Source organism: Phascolarctos cinereus, unplaced genomic scaffold (genome assembly GCF_003287225.1).
Source record: "Phascolarctos cinereus isolate Bilbo 61053 unplaced genomic scaffold, phaCin_HiC Scaffold_7;HRSCAF=346, whole genome shotgun sequence".
NCBI classification, from domain to species: Eukaryota; Metazoa; Chordata; class Mammalia; order Diprotodontia; family Phascolarctidae; genus Phascolarctos; species Phascolarctos cinereus.
In genome coordinates this window covers 43,256,620-43,277,492 of record NW_027556180.1, presented here as the reverse complement: position 1 = coordinate 43,277,492, position 20,873 = coordinate 43,256,620, and the positions used below count along the sequence as shown (strand labels likewise).

The window sequence follows — 20,873 nt, the reverse complement described above, 5'->3', positions numbered from 1 at the left end:
GGATAGAGTACCAGGCCTGGAGTCAGGAAGACTCATCTTTGTGAGTTCAAATCTGGCCTTAGATACTTCCTGTGTGACTCTGGGCATGTCACTTCATCCTGTGTGCCTCAGTTTCCTCATCTGTAAAATGAGCTGGAGAAGGAGATGGCAAACCACTTCATTATCTCTGCCAAGAAAACCCCAGATGGGGCCACAGAGAGTCGGTCATGATTGAAAGACAGCTGAGTAACAACAAAAGTTCTGTCTCATAGGACCAAAAATTGAGAGCTGCGGCCCACTTTCTCTCAACTTGCTATTGGGTAGATGAAGAAACTGGGGCCTGAAGGGGCTCAGAGAGTCACCAAAGATCATCCATGCAGGTAATAGGTATCTGAGGTGGAATTTGAACCCAAGTCTTGGGAATTCAGTCTAACCCTGGAGTCTACCCCTTAGAGTTAGTCCAAAGATGAGGTCATGCACTCCAAATTATGTTTTTTATCTAATTCTATTCAATTCAACATGCTTCTTACTTTTAAAAAAATAGTACTTTATTTTTCCCAATCACATGTAAAGATAGTTTTCAACATTCATTTTTTAAGTAAGATTTTGAGTTTCAAATTTTTTCTCCCTCTTTCCTTCTCTTCCATCTCCCCTCCCCAAGATGGTAAGCAATTTGATATAGGTTATACATGTGCAACCATGTAAATATATTTCCACATTAGTCATGTTGCAAAAGAAGAAACAAAACAAAAGGGAAAAGCCACAAAAAAAGAAAAAAGTAAAAATAGCATGCTTTAATCTGCATTCAGATCCATAGTTCTTTCTCTAGATATGAATAGTGTTTTCCATCATGAATCTTTTGGAATCGTCTTAGATCCTTGCATTGCTGAGAAGAGCTAAGTCAAAGTTGGTCATCCAACAATGTTGCTGTTACTTACTGTGTACAGTGTTCTGCTGGTTCTGCTCACTTCACTCTGCATCAGTTCTTGTAAGTCTTTCCAAGTTTTCCTGAAATCTGCCTGTTCATCATTTCTTAGAGAACAATAGTATTCCATTACATTCATATAATACAACTTGTTCAGCCATTCCCCAATTGATGGGCATGCCCTCAGTTTCCAATTCTTTGTCCCTAAATTTTTTAGTTCCATTTGCTTAAAGAACCACCCAATTCAACAGAGCTGTTTTATGCCAGGCTTTGCCCAGCTACCTGCTTCATCATCCCTTCTAGAAGGCTTAGGAGCTCTGAAGATTCCCTCTGGTTCACTGTGGAAAAGGAGTAGAAGGGAAGGCATTAGATGAAAATAACACCTCAGGGAGACCCCTAGTCTGTCCTTTATGTGTCTTAATGAGGCTGTTGGTCTGGGGTTTCTGTTAGCAAATGGACAGACTTCAGGTCTTGCAGCAACTCCACAAGAATTTTTGGAGTTTGATGGGAACCATATTTCCTATGTATTTCTACCAAAGTAAAAAAACTAGATGCATCATTGCATAGTGAAGTATTCCATACACACTCAATACTTCCCTTTCCCTCTCCCAGGATGGGCCATTACCCTTTGCCTTCACTAAGAGAGCCCTGGGCCAGTGGTCTTGAGGTTTTGTAGCTTTCTCCATTGGTGATCATGGTCTCTTTGACACTCTGGGGATGCTGTATGGCCTTCCACACAGTGCTCCATGCTCCTGCCTTCTGGCAGAAAGAAGGAATTCCACAAGGAAAGATAAACGCCAAAGGGCAATTCCCAAGAGTGTCCTATGGAAACACAGGTCTCAGATGCTAACATGTATCCAGGGTGTTTTCTCCCAAGCACAGAAATCAATTCTCCAAGGAGCCACAGTGCCCTAGCCAAAGGACACTTTGTGGTCTTTTTTGATCTTTTAAAAACGCTTTACAATTTACTTACAAATAGCAGAAATAAACTTGTGAGCAGCAGCCTATGGACAGCTATGACAGTATTGTGGAATCTCAGGCAACTATAATGAAAAGACGTGATCTCCAGGGTGGGGTGCAATCACTAGATGCAGGAATTACAAAGAGAAAACAAGAAGGAGCCTCTGTGAGCATGTGAAGCAGGTTGTTAATAGCCTGCCTGCTCACAGTGTGCCAGGAGAGTGAGCTTTACTCAGCCTGACCAGGCTGGTTAGGGCCAGTTTCTGGATAAAAATCTTTAATTATCAAAGTGGCTACAAATGAAAAAAATGCCATGAGGGTCACTACTATTCGAATCAGGGTAATGGGGCAGGAGGAAGACTTCATTGTGTAATGCCACCCCAAAGCCCATGACCACCATGATGATGGCTTCAGTGAGTCCCTCAGAAATAAGGAAGGCCTACCACAAAAATACCAGTAGGGCCCCGCTGCAGGCTAAATTCATGATATCCGGTTTAGCTGGACTGTCTTCTGGCAGAATAAATCCCCATCTGACTCCTCCCAGGAAAGACAGGAAGCTTGCTTCTTGGACCATATGAGTAAATGCCAATATGGCTACATACGTCTTAGTCATCATCATGATTGGGGTGGGGCCACAAAGTGGACCAATCTGATCAAAATAACATAGAAGCCTGGCTTTGGGGTGTCAGGCAAATATGTGAGAGTGGGTGGTAGTCTCGTGAGGACCACAGGAACCTTCTTCTTGAAGCAACAGGAACATGTGTGATAGTCTTTACCTCACCCTCAGAGCCTAGCCTGGATGTGGGGAGCCAAGGTCTCAGAAAGAAAGGAGGGACACAAGGGATTCCTGCCTTCTGCCTCCCAGAAACCCATGCTACAGATGGAGAAGTCTTTTTTTTTTAAAGCAATTGGGGTTAAGTGACCTGCCCAAGGTCACACAGCTAGTAAGTGTCAAGTGTTTGGTCTGAGGCTGGATTTGAACTCAGGTCCTCCTGACTTCAGAGCCGGTGCTCTATCCATTGTGCCACCTAGCTGCCCCCCCCACCCCCCAGATGGAGAAGTCTTAAGGATCTGGGTGCCCACGGTGGTGGTGGGTGCCCTTACTTTGTTTTATTTCTTCTTAGAATTCAGCACAAGGAACCAAGTGTCTTCAGCATTCCCCTGAGAGGGCTCTCAGCCAAGCAGCTAACCTTTCTGAGTTCTGTGTAACTAGCTAAGATGTTTGGTCCAGTCTAGTTTTTAAGGCATCTATTGTTTGGGTATGATTTTGTAATTCTTATATTAAGCTATTAATTCTTCTTCCAAGTCTTTCCTGCAAAAATTCTCATTTTCCCCCAGTTCTTTCCTCTTGTACTCTCATTTCATTTGTAAATTTTTTTAAACTCCTAAAAAAGCCTCTGGATTTATTTCCTCTAGGAATTCTAGTTAGACTTGTAACCAAGCTGTTTTTTTTGGGGGGGGGGGGAGGGCTTTGCTTGTAGATTTTTTTGCATTATTATCTTTTTCTAGGTTTGTGTCTTGGCCCTCCCTGTCATCATAATAATTCTTTATGGTAGGATTTTTCAAAAATATACATTCTTCTAGTCTTACTTTTGAAATTAAGACTTTGTGAGAAGATCTAAGCTCTGTACGCTTCCGGAAGGTATGTCTGACCCTTGTTTGGCCCTGACTGGAGTCCTGGTGCTGGGTTCTCTTGATACTGAGTACTATGTTCTTCAAGATCTCAGGGATGGCTGGCTTCAGCCCCCTGATAGCCTGTGAGAAGGTGCTATGAGTTCAGAATGACAGAACTCCGGGTCCTCCCTTGTTTCTCAGCATCCTTCCCCTATTACTCAGCTGCAGACCTACCCTTCCCCTGAGGCAGCCACCCAGGTACAGGCCCCATCCTCAGTCCATACTGGATCTGAGATCCAGCTTGAAGGTAGGAATGAAGGAGCTCTTAGTCAGTTTCTGTTCCTGTTCTCTGCACGTCAGGCCTTCTGAATCTGGGATACCTCTTATTCTACTATACAGCAGCAAGCTGTGTTTCAGTCCCTGCTGCAGGCTCCATATAGCATCCTTCTGCCTAGGCTCTGTCCCCAGTACCCAGACTTCTGTCCATTTCCCTGTGCTGACCTAAACTGGAAAAATGACTCACTGTTGTTTTTCCTTTTTCTGATCACGTCTCAGTTTGATGCTCTTTCTAGGTCTTTGTTGGAATAGTCGTGGGGAAAACCTGGACTGTTCTGTTTCCTCCTACTCTACGATCTTGGCTGGTCTCCCTGGCTAAGATGGTTGGGAATTCAAGGTGGGACCAAAAGGAGAATTATAGTCGAGCCTGGCTTTTAACGAAGAACACATAGAAAGAGCTGATGTGGGAAACTGAGAAGGGGAAATTATTGCCAGGAAATTAAAGGGATATCCCACCTTTATTTATGAACCTCTGTTTATGCCTTTTGGTTATAGGTAGGTATGATTAATACCTACCTATATCCCTATTACAGGTTTAGGTAAAAATGTATGCATAATGTAGGTTATATTCTTGTTATATTTCTATTTTGTTTCAACAAAAAGTTACAAAATGGGTAGTACTTATTTGAGATCTTGGAATCACTACCTTGGATCCTTTGGGGTGGCTGGGCTAGGTGCACATTCAAGAAGTTTGCTTTTTAAAAACACACACTTATATATTATATCCCCACGAGAACAAAACTGCCTCTTCTGAAACATTTCAGTCTGTCAGGAAAATATGTATTCACACATTTTTCTTTTGAAAACCATATTATTATTTATCCAATAGACCAGAATGAGCTCCTTTTGAGTGATTTCATTTTGTCATCTAAACAAAATCTGATCCAAAATATGTCACTTGTGAGACAATGCCAAGCACAGTCAACAAGAACATTTTGGTCTGTCACTGGCAGATGTGGTTTCTTTGAAAAGGAAAGGCGAATGAGAAGTCTGGCTGGCCACTTCAAAGATAGGGAACTATAGAGAAAGTTGAGAAAAAGAAAAGGCCATGCAGAAAAAGATTGGGCCTTAGTTTGTTTGGAGCAGATGGGAGGACCCTCGGTCCTATGGTGTGAGTCAAGACCATGGCTTTGCTTGAAGATTGGGAAGGTGTCTTGAACCTGAGCCCTTCATAATGAAATCTGAAGACCAGGGGCTTTCTAAATGCAATGGGATTCCCAAATTCTTGGTCATCGGTCCATTCATATTGTCCATCTTCTTGATCAATACTGATATTCATTGTTTATTGGGTCATCTGGTCATCCTGAATAGTCATGAAATTTGTCTGAGGGCTCTGGACAACTCACTAAGCCTGAATGTCCACAAATGTGTCTGAATCTCTGCAGACCTCTTCCTTTGATACCTTGTGATGGTGTGGAAATAACCATGGGGTTGTCAGATCATAGATCTATAGTTAGAAGGGACCTGAGAATACCCAAGTCTCCAAAAGAGTCTGAGTTCTGGCAGCAAAGCTTTAAGTAGGATGTTGTTCGGTAATTTTTCAGTCATTCCCAATTCTTTGTGACCCCATTTGGGTTTTCTCATCAAAGATACTAGAGAGGTTTGCCATTTCCTTCTCCAGCTCATTTTACAGATGAGGAAACTGAGGCAAACAGGGTCAAGTGACTTGCCCAGGGTCACATAGCTAGTAAGTGTCTGAGTTAGAATTTGGAGTCAGGAAGACTCAAGTTAAGAGACTAGATGGTCTCTAGTCTCAAGCTTGACACTCTACCCACTACACTACCTAGTTACTTGAAGCACATTCAGTTTGGGGTGGGAGGACGGAAGACAGGGTGGACCATCTGACCACGAGTGCTGCCATGTTGGGAGAAGCAGTTGCCCATTCTTAAGAGTATATATTCTTGTGGGGCTTGTGGGGAAAGTAGAGTTTGGGTTAAAAGTGCCACAATAATAGGACCCAATAATAGGATGTTGGCAAAGGGGTGGTTGCACCCCATTGTGCATAGTGGATAGAATGCTGGACTTGGAGTCAAGAGGGCATGGGCTTTAATCCTGCCTCAGAAACATCCTTACCTGGGCAAGTTGCTCAGCCTCTGTCAGTCTCCGTTTGCTCACCTGCCAAATGGGGATAATAATAGCCTCTATCACATGGGATTGTTGTGAGGATCAAATGAAATTATCTAAAAGATTGTGCAAATCTTAGAGTGCTAAACAAATGCTATTCATCACCATCATCATTGCCTATGAAATAAACAAACAAGCAAACAAAATATAGAATGACCAGCATAGAAGAGAAAGGACTAGATTTGTAGTGAGAAGAGCTGGGTTCTAATCACAGCTCTGAAACTTACCTTTAGCAAGTCACTCAAATTCCCCCTAAAATAAGGGGGTTTTACCATGTGGTTTCTAAGACCTCTTTTGACTTTAAATCTATGCTCCTATGACATAAGTTGGCTATTAGGAATAAATGGCGAATTACGTTTTATTTGTCTATGCAGAGCACCTCATGGGACATGCTTATCACCATTATCCTATTACTCAGCCTTGCAAAAAAAGTGAAGAGATTTTGATCTAATGTAATCTTTATTTCAGACAAATGCCAAGAGTGCTAATTGTTAGAAATGACAGAGAATTAATTTCTAGTTGCATTGATAAGGAAAAAACCTAACAGACTAACAAAATTATTACTTTAGTAGGATTTAACACATCAGTCTTAAAGCCTGAAGGAGACACTTGGTGATGATTTTGTATTTGGAGCATTGAAAATGAATTTAGAGTATTAATTTTGACTCTGAAGAAATTCTCATATAAAAGTATCATAGAATATTTTGAGAACAATGGAACATAAAGGCTATAGGATTCAAATGTATGCATATAACTATATTTTTAAATATAATTGCACATGAAATTTCACTTAATAAAAGCTCTGAGCATTTTAGTGGACCTCGAGCTTGGCATCAACCTTGGCTCTTCCATCTCCTTCAGTCCTCCCCTTCAAGCAAAGGCGGAATGAACAACTGATGGGTATGTTGTAGTGGGCTTGTTTCTTAGGCATGAGTTGGCCCCTGGGGCTACTTACAACTCAGAGAACCTAAAATTCTAATATTAGCTTAATAAGAGTTCTTTCCAGTTATACAGAATTTCATATCCACTGTTCTCACTCCAAAACAATACCTTAGACCTTGATTTTTATCTATTGAAGTCTCCTTAAGGATCATCCATTTCAACCCCTTCATTTAGCATATTGGGAAGCTGAGACCTGGAGAGGGACAGTGGCTTCCCAAAGTTACATGATGGTAGGTCAATGAAGGTGGCTACTTGTTTCTTGAATAACTGGGGCAAAGTATGGGAGGTGCATCTTTTATCATTAGGGTGACAGAAAAGTCATACCTATTAGATGATCAAGTCCTAGACAGCTCTTCTAGTGCAAATGAAGGGCCTGGATTCAATCAATCAGTCAATAAATATTTATTCAGTGTTACTAATTCGAAGGGCAGCTAGGTGGTGGCATAATGCATAGAGCGCCAGGTCTGGAGTGAGGAAGACTTGTCTTCCTGAGTTCAAATCTGGCCTCAGACACTTAACTCTCTTTGCCTCAGTTTCCTCGTTTATAAAATAAGTTAGAGAAGGTAATAGCAAATCATTTCAGTATCTTTGCCAGAAAACCTCAAACCCGATAATGAAGAATAGGACAAGACTGAAAATGACTGAACAACAACAACTAATTCAAACCCTACTTTTGTTCCTTCCGTCCTGTGGGACCTTTAGCAAATGACTTCATTGCTCTGTGATTGTTTCTTCTTCTGCAAAATGAAGAAGATTGGACTCACTGAACTTGAAGGTCCCCATAGCTATAAATCTATGTTTTCATAAACCTAAGGTTTTTAGTGTTTGTGCAGTTCTGATGAATAGATAACCACGTGCAGTCTGGCATCAGGTAATGTAGCTTCAGAGTAAGCTGAAGGGCAAAGTTTATGTCCAGACCTCCTATGTTCATTGTTGTTGAGTGGCTTCAGTTGTGTTTGACTCTTTGAGACCCCATTTGGGTTTTTCTTGGCAGAGGTATTAGAGTGGTTTGCCATTTCCTTCTCCAGCTCGTCCTACAGATGAGGAAACTGAGTCAAACAGGGTTAAATGATTTGCCCAGGGTCACGCAGCAAGTGTCTGAGACTGGATTTGAACCCAGGTCCTTCTGACTGCAGGGTCAGCACTCCATCCACTGTGCCACATAGCGGCCCACCTCATATATTACATTTCTAGATTTCATGGGATTCTAGATTTAGAACTGGAAGTGAACTTAGAGGTTATTCAGTCCAAGTTTTTCATTTCCCAGGGGAGGAAATGGAGACTGAGAGAAGGGAAATAATTTACTCAAGGTCATATGGGTAATTTGAATTCAAATTCTGTGACTCTAAATGTGGCCTTCTTTTTACAATATGCACTGTCTCTCATAGAATTATTCAATTGGAGGGGAAAGGGTCATCACATAGGAACCCTCTACTACCACTTTATAATTCCAAGTTCACTTCTTGGGAACTCCCAAGGTGGTGCTTCCTCTCCCAAAGCATATAGCTACCCTTTCTGCAACTTCTCCTCTAGGAGAGTCATTGAGGTGAGGGTTGGGTGGGGCAGGGACAGGACTCAGGTAGGCCATGATTGGCAGTTAATGCCTTGCCCCTTGCATCACACAGCCAGTACCTATCCAAGGTGAGACTTGAATCCAGCCAGGACTCTGAGCCTAGCTTTCTACCTATTTCTATTCTATATCATGTCTTTTAATTTTGTTTTTTTTAACCAATAATCTTTATTTGGTAGACAGGTAGACACTAGAAACAATAAATACTATTCCTGACCCTCATTCTTGTTGTTTTCTCCAGATAATTACCCTTTCCTTTACTTTTTCCACTGTTGTCCTTTCTATGTTGCACCTTTTGTCTTTCATAGTCTCCCATTTTGCCATTTTGGGGGCATTTTTTGGGTCACTGTCTTTCAAAAACACATGACTAATAGTGACAGACATTGATATTGGGCTTTAAGGTTTATAAAGCTCTCTATGTTCATTTGCACAATATTCCAGTGAGCTAAGTGGAATTAACATCCCCATTTTATTTATTTATTTTTAAAATTTTATTAATTTATTTTGATTTATCAACAATCACTTCCATATGCTTTTGAGTTGAAAATTTTTCTCCCTTTTCCTCCCCCCCACCCTTCCCAAGACAGCATGCAATCTGACATAGGCTTTACATTTACACACCCATCAAGCATATTTTCACATTAGTGAAGTTATAAGTAAAACTTAAAACCAATGGGAGGAACCATCAGAAAGATGAAACACAACTCAACAGAAGGTAAAAATAAGTGACAGCGATTCGACTTCCATAGTTCTTTCCTTGGATGTGGATAGCATTTTACATCCAGAGGCCTCTGGAGATGTCTTAGATCCTCGTAATACTGAGAAGGGTTCAGTTTAACAGTATTAGTCATCGCATAACGTGGCTGTTATTGTGTACAAAGTCCTCTTGGTTCTGCTCACTTCACTCAGCATCAGACCATGCAAGTCTTTCCAGGTTTTTCTGAAGTCAGCCTGTTCATCATTTCTTATAGCACAATAGTATTCCATTACATTCATGTACCACAACTTGCTCAGCCATTCCCCAGTTGATACGCATCCTCTCAATTTCCAATTCTTTGCCACCACAAAAAGAGCTGCTATGAATATTTTTGTACATAACATCCCCATTTTACAGATGAAGAAATTGAGGCAGAGAGAGGTTAAGTTTCTTGCCCTTTGTCACACAACTAGTAAGCATACAAAGGGAGATTCCAGCCTAGGTGCTCCTGATTCTAAGTCCAACGTTCCATTGGTTTTCCTGATCTTTCCAAGATGCCCCCTTAGTGGGTAGATGTACCCTTGGCAGGCTATCCAGGCCCAAAGGGATACTACTGCTGCCATAAAAGACCATCTCCGATGGAGAGACCACATAGAGCAGTCTTCATTTGGCTGATACCTCCTCATAGAGTGTTCCCTCGTTTTGCCTTCTTCAGTTTTGGATTCTTTCTGCAAACTCTTTCTTACTCTATCTGGCCTCTTGAATTTGGTCATCCAGTTAACTCTGTCTTTGATTAGCCTGACATCACCCAAAGATTGTGCCATGAGCCATGCTGGTTTTCCACAGGAGGGTTCCACCTCTCCGACCCTGTTAATTGCCCGTAATGACCAGCACTCACCGGCCCTACCCTTTGTGGGAAGTGGGTATCACACACTCAGAGCCGACCTTTTTAGTATTTCAAGCAATGGCATAGAAAACCAAGTTGTTATCTTTGTCACCATTTATATAGCTAACAACTATTTACCTTTATATGTATATTAGCAGCGGAGAAATGGTATTGGTCATTAAGAATGACAAAGAATTAAGCAGATATTGATAGCAAAACTGGGGAGCAGCCAGTGGAGAATATCCACAATATGGCGTGTACCCCAGTTTGGTTAGATTACTTCCTCTCTTTCTGCCCAGCTTAGCACAAGGTCCATTATCCAATGTGCTGCTACTCTAACTGATTTATTTATTCCCTCTAATGATGCAGATCATAGCCTATCCATGCTTGTCTGTTCTATGGGATTCTCATCTGTGCTCTCTCATTAATTTGCCACCCACTGCTCTGTAAATGCTTATGGGTTGATTGATTGACTGGTGGGTTGGAAAGGCAGAGAAGAAGGCAGCTTCCACATGTAAGCACATGTACATGTGTACAGGTGCTGCTGGTGTTCATCCTCCACTCCTCCCCTGGACTCTAGTAGGCAGCTGGACAAACTGCTTCAGTCTCTCTTAGGGCACCATGCTGGAGCCTCGCTCCACGTTCCTTTTTCTTGTGGTAGGCAGTGATTGCTTCCACATCAATACAGTTTGAGTTCATCTTGTCCCAAAATGGAGTCCTTCACTGATTTCAACAGAACTTTGGAGGAGACAGACAGCTGTTGATGGCTAATAATAGAAACGTTTCTGACAATCTGGTTCTGAATGACTCTGGAAACTAATGATTTAGGATTCAGATGATTTCCTTTCCAAATAAAAGTGCCGTTGGAGAAACAACTACAATATGCTGACAGAAAACAGTTTTTTTACCTTCTAGTTTTTCTTTAATATTTGAAGTTCCAAACTTTGATTTGTTTCATAAAATGCAAAACAGCAACAACAAAATGAACATTAGTAAGTGACTTCTTTGTATGAAGCATCGTGTCAGGAGCTGGAAAAGACATAATACTGAGATGAGACATGGTCCTTGCTCTCATGACCATTATTATCTAATAGGAGATAATGAGATATTAATACAGGTAACTATAACATGCAATAATATATGATAAATGAATATTCATGAGCTTATCCATCAAAGCCTCTTTGTTGCCTCATCATACCATGAAGGTAAAGAGTATGACAGTAACACCCAGGCTCTGGAGGGTTCCACCATACTGGAAAGATTAGGAGGATGGCCTTGGAGACAGACTGGGACAGTTGTCCAGGGATGGAGATGTTACTTTCCATCTGGCTGGAACCTTGATAATGAATCCTTTGGCTATGACATCTCATGAAAGAAAAGTGTAAGATGACCCTCACTTTACTCATCTTGCATCTATTTGTGCAGTAATATAAGAGTGTCAGGAAAAGGGTGCTAAGAATCACACAGTTTTAAAATAATGTGTAAATAATATTGTAGTTGATAGAATGCTCAGCCTGGAGTCAGGAAGATTCATCTTTCTGCCTCAGACACTTACTTGCTGTGTGACCCTGGGCAAGTCACTTAAGCCTGTTTGCCTCAGTTTCTTCATACATAAAATGAGCTGGGGAAGGAAATGACAAAACATTCTAGTACCTTTTGTGAGAAAATCCCAAATGGGGTCACAAAGAGTTGGACACAACGGAAACAACTGAACACCAACAATAACAACAAATAAAAAGTAACCTACTGGTTGAGATGCTAAATGTGAGATCCTTGTCCAATGGCCAATGAGAGGACATACCACTAGAAGAGTGAAATTGCATTAATTTTGATGTTCTTGGTGTAAACAGAACCAGAACACAAAAGGATGTTACAGTGGGAGGATGCTCCACAGGTGCTGTTTGGAGAGGCAAAGAAACACATTCTAGAGAATTATAGTCCTAGAGCCAGAAATAGCCTCAGAAGCTATTTAGTCCAATTGTATACATAATCACCAAATCTCAGAATGAATTGGAAGGCAATTAAGAGGCTATTTATTATAACCTATATGGGAATAAAAATCCATTCTAAAGCTAGGTGAGGCAGTGGATAGAGCACTGGCCCTGGAGTCAGGAGGACCTGAGTTTAAATCCAGCCTCAGACACTTGACACTTACTTGCTGTGTGACTCTGGGCAAGTCACTTAACCCCTTCCCCCCCCCCCAAATAAAGCATGCAAAATGATCACACGGTCTTTGCTTGAAGACATTCAATAAGAGGGAGCCCACTATCCTCTGAGGCAGCCTATTTCCTTTTTGGGTAGCAATATAATTATTAAACTTTTTCTTATATTGAGTCCGAAAGTTTCTCTTTGTAACTTCTACTCTTTGCTCCTAATTCTGAGTTTGGGCAAAGAAGAAGGAATCTCATTTCTGTTTACTTTTTAAATTTAGTGTTCAATTCAATTCAATTTATTAAGCACTTATATGCCAGACACTGTGCTAGGTACTAGGGATGCAGAGACAAAGGTGAAATAATTCCTGCCTCAAAAAGGTTATATTTTACTGGGGGGATAAGAAAACACAAAATGATTTCAAGAGGGAGAGAACATTAGCAACTACCTAGATCAGGAAATGCTTCATGTAGGTGGTGGCACCTGAGCTGTGCTTTGAAAGAATTTGGGGAATTCCAAGAAATACAGATCTATTCCAGACATTGGGGGGATACCCGTACAAAAGGCATGGAGCGGGAAATAAAATTTTATATATGAGGACTGACTTATGAGACCAACGTTGCAGATAAAACCAAGATTAAATGCCATCAACACGTCTTAAGGATGAGAGCTAGACTAGGAGACAGGAACCTCAATTTCTAGCCACAGAGCTACATCCCCCACTTATCACTAATTTGTTGTGTGACCTTGGCTAGATCATTACATTTCTCTGAGCCTCAACAATGATGTTGAACTAGAATCATAGAGTTATCCCTATTACATTTTATCTGGTTAACTTCAGACTTCAGTTCTAGCCTTTCAACGTCTTTGGGATCTTGATTCTGTTGTTCGATGTATTAGCTATCTTTCTTGATTTGGGGTCATAGATTTGAATGGAGTGCTGCCTAGGTCTTTGCCTAAGTTCTTGAAAAAAAAAACCCAGAGAAATGGACAGAAATTTAAAGTCCTCTCCTAAAGACCCTTATCCAAATAGTGCCTGGCACACAGTAGGTGCTTAACAAGTGCTGTGGATTTCGGTCATCAGGGTTAAATGCATACACTCATCTCTCACCTATAAGAATATCAGGAGAGAGTTTGCCAGATTCCTTTCTGAAATCCAGTGATATCATGCCATGGCATCACCCTGGTGAGCTAGTCTACTTAGTAATCCTGTCAAAAAAGGGGAATGAGGTTAATCTAATCTGACTTTTCTTATCAGATGTCCATGCTGGCTCGTTGTCAAGGTCTTTCAGGACTGCACTACCAGTGCCTGGTGAACACCAGTATAGACAATCTGGAGGTGATGGGGAAAGACACAAAGTGCTATGGAGGATGTAGCTGTGGCTGGCCCTACCACACATTCCCCTCCCACTCAAACCAAATTCTTTTCTCCGAGCCTAAAGCCCCAGGAAGCTCTACCATCCACTTCAGCCCCCGGACACAAAGAGTGCTCACAACACAGACACCCAGGGAAAGTAGCAAAGGGGCAACAGACCCACCAGGGCCATGATGCTTTGTCATGACCAGAGGTTTCTCCTGGCTTGCTCTCTCTCCCTCCTTCCAAAAATACAGCTGCTGTTTCTGTGTCAGCCCAATAAGCACCAGGGAAGAACTCTTGCTTCTCCTTTGCTTTTCCTCCCTGTTGGGGTTCAGTTGCTGCCTGCTGCCCCCAACAGTGTTTCCCTGGCTTCCTTGGTGTTGTCACACTTACAGGAATCACCTCTTCCCTTGCTAAGTGCTCAGGGACTACAACTTTAATTCTTTGGACACTTCAGTGTCCCATGTCATGCAGCCACACATAGGAGAGAAGACCATTGTAAAAAAGATGGACTTTGCTTCATGGAGAAGCTTGGGGTCATTAGAAGCACTGCACGATTTCCCTAAAGGAATCAACCCAACCTTTCTTCTTCCTGCGGTTCAAGTCTGGAGCCATCTTGTTGTTCATCCACTCTGTTCAATACATGTGTTAATAATAGATCAGCCCTGTGGGCTGAATTTCCAATTGCATTTAATGATTTGCAAAATAGGGATTTCTCATCCATTTGGTTTTTTCTGAGTGGATAACTGCATGAAACTAAAAAAAATCATTCAACAACTTGTCTTTAGCCAAATTTCAGCCTATAATGAATCTTTCTAATGAAACTTTGTGGTTTTATGTGTTAAGGATCAGAAAACCCCAGCCTGCCAAGAGGATAGGTGATTTGTGACTTACCCTGTAGCCTTCATTTCTCTTAATGGAATTCTAATGAAATAGGCAGAGATAAAGCTGTTGGATTCTACCCTGTCTCTAATACCTTTCTCTAATGACATCATTCAGAAGGCAACCCATGCTTAAAGTCATTTTGGAGATGTTCCACCTGGTGATGTAGGTAGCTAGATGGATAGAGTGAGGGACCTAGTGTGAGGAAAACTGGAGTTAAAATTCAGCCTCAGATACTTCCTAGCTCTGTGACTCTGGTCAAGTCATTTAAGCTCTTTCAGCCTCAGTTTCCTCATATGTAAAATGAGAATAATAATTACATCTGTATTCCAGGGTTATTGTGAGGATCAAATGAAATAATATTTGTAAACTGCTTTGCAAACCTTAAAGCACTACATCAGTGCTATTATTGTTGTTTATCATTATAGTCAACATTATTATTATTGTTATTATTATTATTATCACTATGTGGTATCATAGAACTCTGCTCAGACTTCTGGATAGAGTTCATCTAACAAAAGACAACCCAAAACAGGTACCAGCAGAACTTGACCCAATGGGTGGCAACATCATCTTCTCCAACCATCGCATCAAAATGACTCTAAAAGGCCAGTAGAGAACCTCCCCAACCCTGACCCCCTCCACTTCTGGAAAATGACAGAGAATTGAAGGCAGATGAAGGTTCAAGTTCATGTGTTTTGAGTGTCTGATGATGCAGGACGAGTCCAATATTTCTTCCTGTTGATCACCCTGCAAATACATGAGACAGTTTATGCAAATGAGTATATTCTTATAGACTCTTATATACTCTATAGACTCTTAATACTGCAGTAGGAGATGATGACCGTGGCATGTAAATCTTTATTACTTGCACGTGTAGAATTTTAGTGTAGCTTAATATGCATCTGGAGGTGTGTATAGAAATTAAAAGCTGCTTGGCCTAAGATTATCATCTCCTCACCCCATCCCACCACACTGCAACCCCTACATTGAAAAGTAACATGGCATAATGGAAAGAGAAATGGATTTGAAGCCACAGGACCTGAGTTCAAATCTTGCCTCTGACATTAACTGCCTGTGTGACCTTGGGCAAGTCACCTATCTCCCCAGGTGTTTGTTTTCTACTCTGTAAAATGAAAGGGTTGAACTAAATTGTCTCTGAGGTCCCTTGTATTTGTAAGTCTATGATTCTATGTCACAACTTCCTTGAACCTCAGTTTCCTCATATGAAAAATGAAGAGATTGGATTAGATGGCTCTTGAGGGCTGCTAGTTGGGGCAGTGAATATAGTATTGGGTCTTGAGTCAGGCAGACTCATCTTCCTGAGTTCAAGTCTGGGCTCAGACACTAGCAGTGTGATCCTGGCAAGTCACTTCACCCTGTTTGCCTCAGTTTCCTCATCTAAAAAATGCATTGGAGAAAGAATTGGCCAACCGCTCTAGTATCTTTGCCAAGAAAACCCCCAGTGGGGTCACAGAGAGTTGGACATGACTGAAAAGCCACTAAACAACAACTGAGGTCCTTTCATGCTCTAGCTCCGTGCTCCTACAATCCCAAGACTGTTTACTAAAGTAGGAAACAAAGCCCAGAGGCGCATCATGCTAATTACTCCTGGCACTCCTCAATAATGAATGAAGGGTTAAAAAGACTCTTCCAAACGTGGGCATTTGCTCTGAAGGCCATAAAAGCATGAGGAGTTCAAGACTGTGGCCATGCCAGTGACTATGCATTGGTCTACCTCCCTAAGTGGGAGCAGGAATTAGAGGGGGGGGATGAGAAGGGAGGAGGTTATCCAGAGAGGGAATCAGGTTCTTTTTTGAACTGTGCTCCAGTGGAAATAAGGGCCCTGAACAGAAGGGAGTGCTGGCATCTTTGGGTTTGCTTCTGGGATTTCTTGGGAGACCAGGCTATCTAAAGAGAAGAAAAAGAAGGAAACAGAGATAGTTATCCTTACTGCCTGGATTACAGCACGGTCCGTGTGGAATCAGCAGTTTAAAATAATTTGACGATAGTAATGGGGGGAGGACAAATAATCACACAGCCGTGAGCCTGGTATTTATCTCCTGAAGTTGAGTGGAGGATGTAGGCTGGCATCCCGCCTGGCAAATAAGATATCAAAGACATGTCTTGTGTTACAAAATTAACAAAGGCACAAGCCTCTCTCTCTCTCTCTCTCTCTCTCTCTCTCTCTCTCTCTCTCTCTCTCTCTCTCTCTCTCTCTTTCTCTCTCTCTCCCCCCCTTCTCCCTCTCTCCCTCCCTCCCTCCCCCCCCTCTCTCCTTCCCTCCCTTTTCTTCTCTCTCTCCCCCCATCTCCTCTCTCTCCCCTCTCCTCTCATCTCCTTCCCTCCTCTCTTTTCTCTCTGTCTCTGTTTCTCTGTCTTTCTCCCCTTCCCTCTCTTTTCTTCTCTCTTCCCCATCTCCTTTTCCACTTTCTCCCCCATCTCCTCTCCTTCCTTCCCCTCTCTTCTCTCTATCTCTGTCTCTGTCTCTCTGTCTCCCCCTCCCTCTCTTTTCTTCTCTCTCTCCCCCATCTCCTTTTCTTCTCTCTCCCCCTCCATCTGCTCTCCTTCCCTCCCCTCTCTTCTCTCTCTCTTTCTTTCTTTCTTTCTTTCTTTCTTTCTTCTTTCTTTCTCTTTCTCTCTCTCTCTCTCTCTCTCTCTCTCTCTCTCTCTCTCTCTCTCTCTCTCTCTCTCTCTCTCTCTCTCTCTCTCTCTCTCTCTCTCTCTCTCTCTCTCTCTCTCTCTCTCTCTCTCTCTCTCTCTCTCTCTCTCTCTCTCTCTCTCTCTCCCTTGTCTGGAAATATACCAAGGATTAACCCTTTGTGCTTCAGCCTGATTTCACAGTGTGTCCCCTCTCCCACTGCTCCTCATTAATCACTGCCAGAGGTCCAGGCCTCAGACAGACCACGGGCCTTTCCCAGGAACCCCTGCTGCTTGGCAGGAGAACTGAGCCAGAGCCAAAGGGTCTTGCCTTGGAGCCCAGGTACAAACCAGCTGTGGCCAAAGTCCAGACTCTTGAACCCATAAGCTACTTGAATGTAGTGGGCTTAGGAGGAAAAGGCATTGGAAAGAGGGGATCGGCAGAATTATTATTATTAGTGTAGTAATTTATGTTTAAATTCAGATGAAAAAGAAGAGGTTAGTCAAGTCCTGTTGAACAAGTCCCACTCATTTTTGTTGGGCTATTTGGTGGAAGTGATGGCTAGATTTTTTCTTTCTTTCTCTTTTGGACATACACCTGTCTTCCCAGCCCCAGCTGCTGCCCAGGGGAGTTAAGGGGCAGAAGGGTAAACAGTAAAGCTGGAGACATGGAGGTCCAAGCTGTCTTGTTATCCCTGCCCCCATCCCCTTTAATATGAAACTGGTTCCAGGCACTTTTTTTTTAAAGCTCTCAGCAGGAATTGCAAAGTTTCCCAAGTCGTCACCTAGCAACAAAACCCCAGCAAAACATTTGCCAAGCTTTTTTTTTTTTTTTGCAACTTGGCCATCACGGGCAGAGCTGACTTGTCGATGGTTGCTTTTGCTATGGAGGGAAATTGAATGCTGACCTCTTATTCTTACAGGATGCTGAGCTGTGCAATTGGGCCAGCCTGGACAAAATTAATGCAGTCTGAACAAGGGCCCTTCACAGCCATTGTGAGGAGGTCAGGGGGAGTCATCAGGATTTGATGAGGGGTTCAGTTTTTGTTGACATTGCTTAAATCTAATTTTTAAGGCAGTTGCTTTAAATTAAGCAATGCTAGTTATGATTAGTTGACTTCCACATGCATTTATTAAGTATATGCTCTGTGGCAGGCACTGGCCTAGTCACTGAGATGACAAAGACAAAAAACGCATTGTAAGCTCAAGGAGCTTACATTCTAGGGAGAGGGGTGGATAACATATACACGGATAAGGAATTACAAAAAAAAAATGCAAAATTATTTTTTAGAGAGGGGTCTGGAGCACCCAGAATTGGAAAGATAAAGAAAGTCAATCTAATTCCCAGGAATTTATTGAACACCTACTGCTGTTTGCTGTTTGATGCTATTTGTCAGGGACCGTTCTTGGGGCTGGGGATACAAGAATGAATACTGTCCCTACCTTCAATGAGCTTACATTCTATAAATAATCAAAGTCAATACAGAACCAATGAGCTTACATTCAATAAGCAATCAAAGTCGATACAGAACCAAGAGGTATGATAAAATGGATAGGGGGCCCACCCCTCCTGAAGAGGGTTGGAGCCCGCTTCTGGCCAGAAACGTCTAAATCCTCTGGACTTTCTTTATAAGAAATTTTCTTGATACTAAATTTTTGGTGTCAAGCCTATTCCTAACGATTTGGCACCCAACGTGGGGCTCGATCTAGACTTCGGAGGGGACAAGGTGAGACATCCCGGGAAGAGTGCTCCCGCTGTATTTCAGTGGTCTCGGTGACTTGAGCCTTTCCCAACCGAACTCCTGATCTTGGACCACATGGGAGAAGTCCAGGGGATTGGGGAAGCCGCCGGCAGACCACAAGAGCCAATATATTGGGCAAAGGAGTTTTCTGAGGTGGAACTCTTACTGATTAAGTGGCCCATTGCAGACACCTCTGGACTAAAGAAATTAGGTAACTAGCAATTTTATGGTGATAATCATTTAAGATCAATTGAACCCCAATAAGGGCCAAAAACCTGAACGGATCTTTTCTTCCTGAGTGAGCTAAGAATGCAGATCAAGAGCATTCATATGTTTATGACCACTGAGGTGCCTTTAACCCAGACACTACCTTGATGGTGGTAAAGGAGACCCAGATGTCCTGGATCTGACATTTGCCTATCTTATTTAAATTTCCTTTCTCATGCTTAGGTTAAACATTTGGAGACGTGAAACTGAGTAACCCAGACGTCCTGAGTCAGGGTGGAATATCACTTATCACTAGCTTGTGGTCTCTTTAACCAATGTTCAGGTTGACAATGGTAATTAGGAAATTATAAGCTGTTTTTAAGAAAAGGAGATACCTTTATGAAGATGTTTTGATGAAGTCTTTGATATTCTTTTAGAGGGCCCACTAAATTTCTATATGCAAGCTAATTTGTTGCAGTAATAATTTATTGTTGATGAAAATTATGTTCAAATCTCTTATGAACTTAAGAGTTTCATTTCTGGGTTTGTTGTGTCCTTGGATTGGACTTAACTGGGTGCTTTTAGAGAAATAGTCTCAATGGGAGCAGTGTCAGAGATCTAAGGCTAGTGATTAATACTAAAGCATATAAGCTGTAAGTAGGAAAGATCTTATTGTTTTGATCCGAATTCATTCGATGGCCTAAAAAGAGCTAAAATTACTATTTAAACTTATATGTATGAGATTCGAGTCCTGAAAGTGTCTCATTCTTTCAGATTAAGAATGGTTAGAGAGGGATAGATAAGCTTGAGAAACAGAAAGGCAAATCTATTAAAAAAAAATAAAGTGGATAGGGAGCTCATTTTGGAGAAGTGAGATTTGGGTTCACGTCCTTCCTTTGACCCATGTTGTCTGTATCATTCTAGGCAAACCACTTAACTACTTATTGCCCCAGGATAATTCTTTTTTTTTTTTTTAAACATTTTATTTTTCCCCAATTATATGTTAAAACAATTTTTAACATTTGGGTTTTCTTAAAGTTTTGAGTTCCAAATTCTATCTCTCCTTTCCTCCTCCCTCCCCCTTCTCCCTGAGACAGTAAGCAGTCAGATATAGGTTATACATGTGCAATCATTTCCATATTAGTCATTTTGTACAAGAAGACTTGAATAAAAAAGAATGAAAGAAAGTGAAAAATAGCGTGCTTCAGTCTGTATTTGGACCATATCAGTTCTTTCTCTAGAGGCAGATAGTATGCTTCATCATGAGTACTTTGGGATTATCTTGGATCTTTATATTCCCGAGAATAGCTGTCATTCACAGTTGATCATCATTACAATGTTGCTGTTACTGTGTATAATATTCTCCTGGTTCTGCTCACTTCACAATGCATCAGTTAATGTAAACCTTTCCAAATTTTTCTGAAATCATCCTGCTTGTCATTTCTTATAGCACAATACTATTCCATCACCAATCATATACCACAGCTTGTTTAGCCATTCCTCAGTTCATGGGTATCCCTTTGATTCTCAGGATAACTCTAAGACTTTAAGTTAGGGAAGGGTTACTGATCTACATTAATAAAATGAGTTTTCTTGAAGGGAATTCCTTCTACCGATGAAATCAAAGGTCTATAGCAAAATGAATACACACATACATACAAAATGAAAATAATTTCTGGAAGAGGAGCCAGCACTAGTAATAATGGGCATGATGGGATCAGGAAAAACCTCTTGTAGGAGGTGGCATTTGTACTTAGCCTTGAGGGTAGCTAAGGATTCCATGAGATAAAGGAAGGGAGGGAGAATATTAGAGGCATATTGGGCATCCTGTGCAAATCATGGAGGTGAGTGGTGGAGTGTG

At 41.7% G+C, this 20,873-nt stretch overlaps 1 pseudogene; it reads right to left on the bottom strand.

Annotated features, from left to right (window-relative positions):
* Window positions 1–2,092: 2,092 nt before the first annotated feature.
* On the bottom strand, window positions 2,093–8,468 carry LOC110203517 (transmembrane protein 69 pseudogene; annotated as a pseudogene).
* Window positions 8,469–20,873: the final 12,405 nt, after the last annotated feature.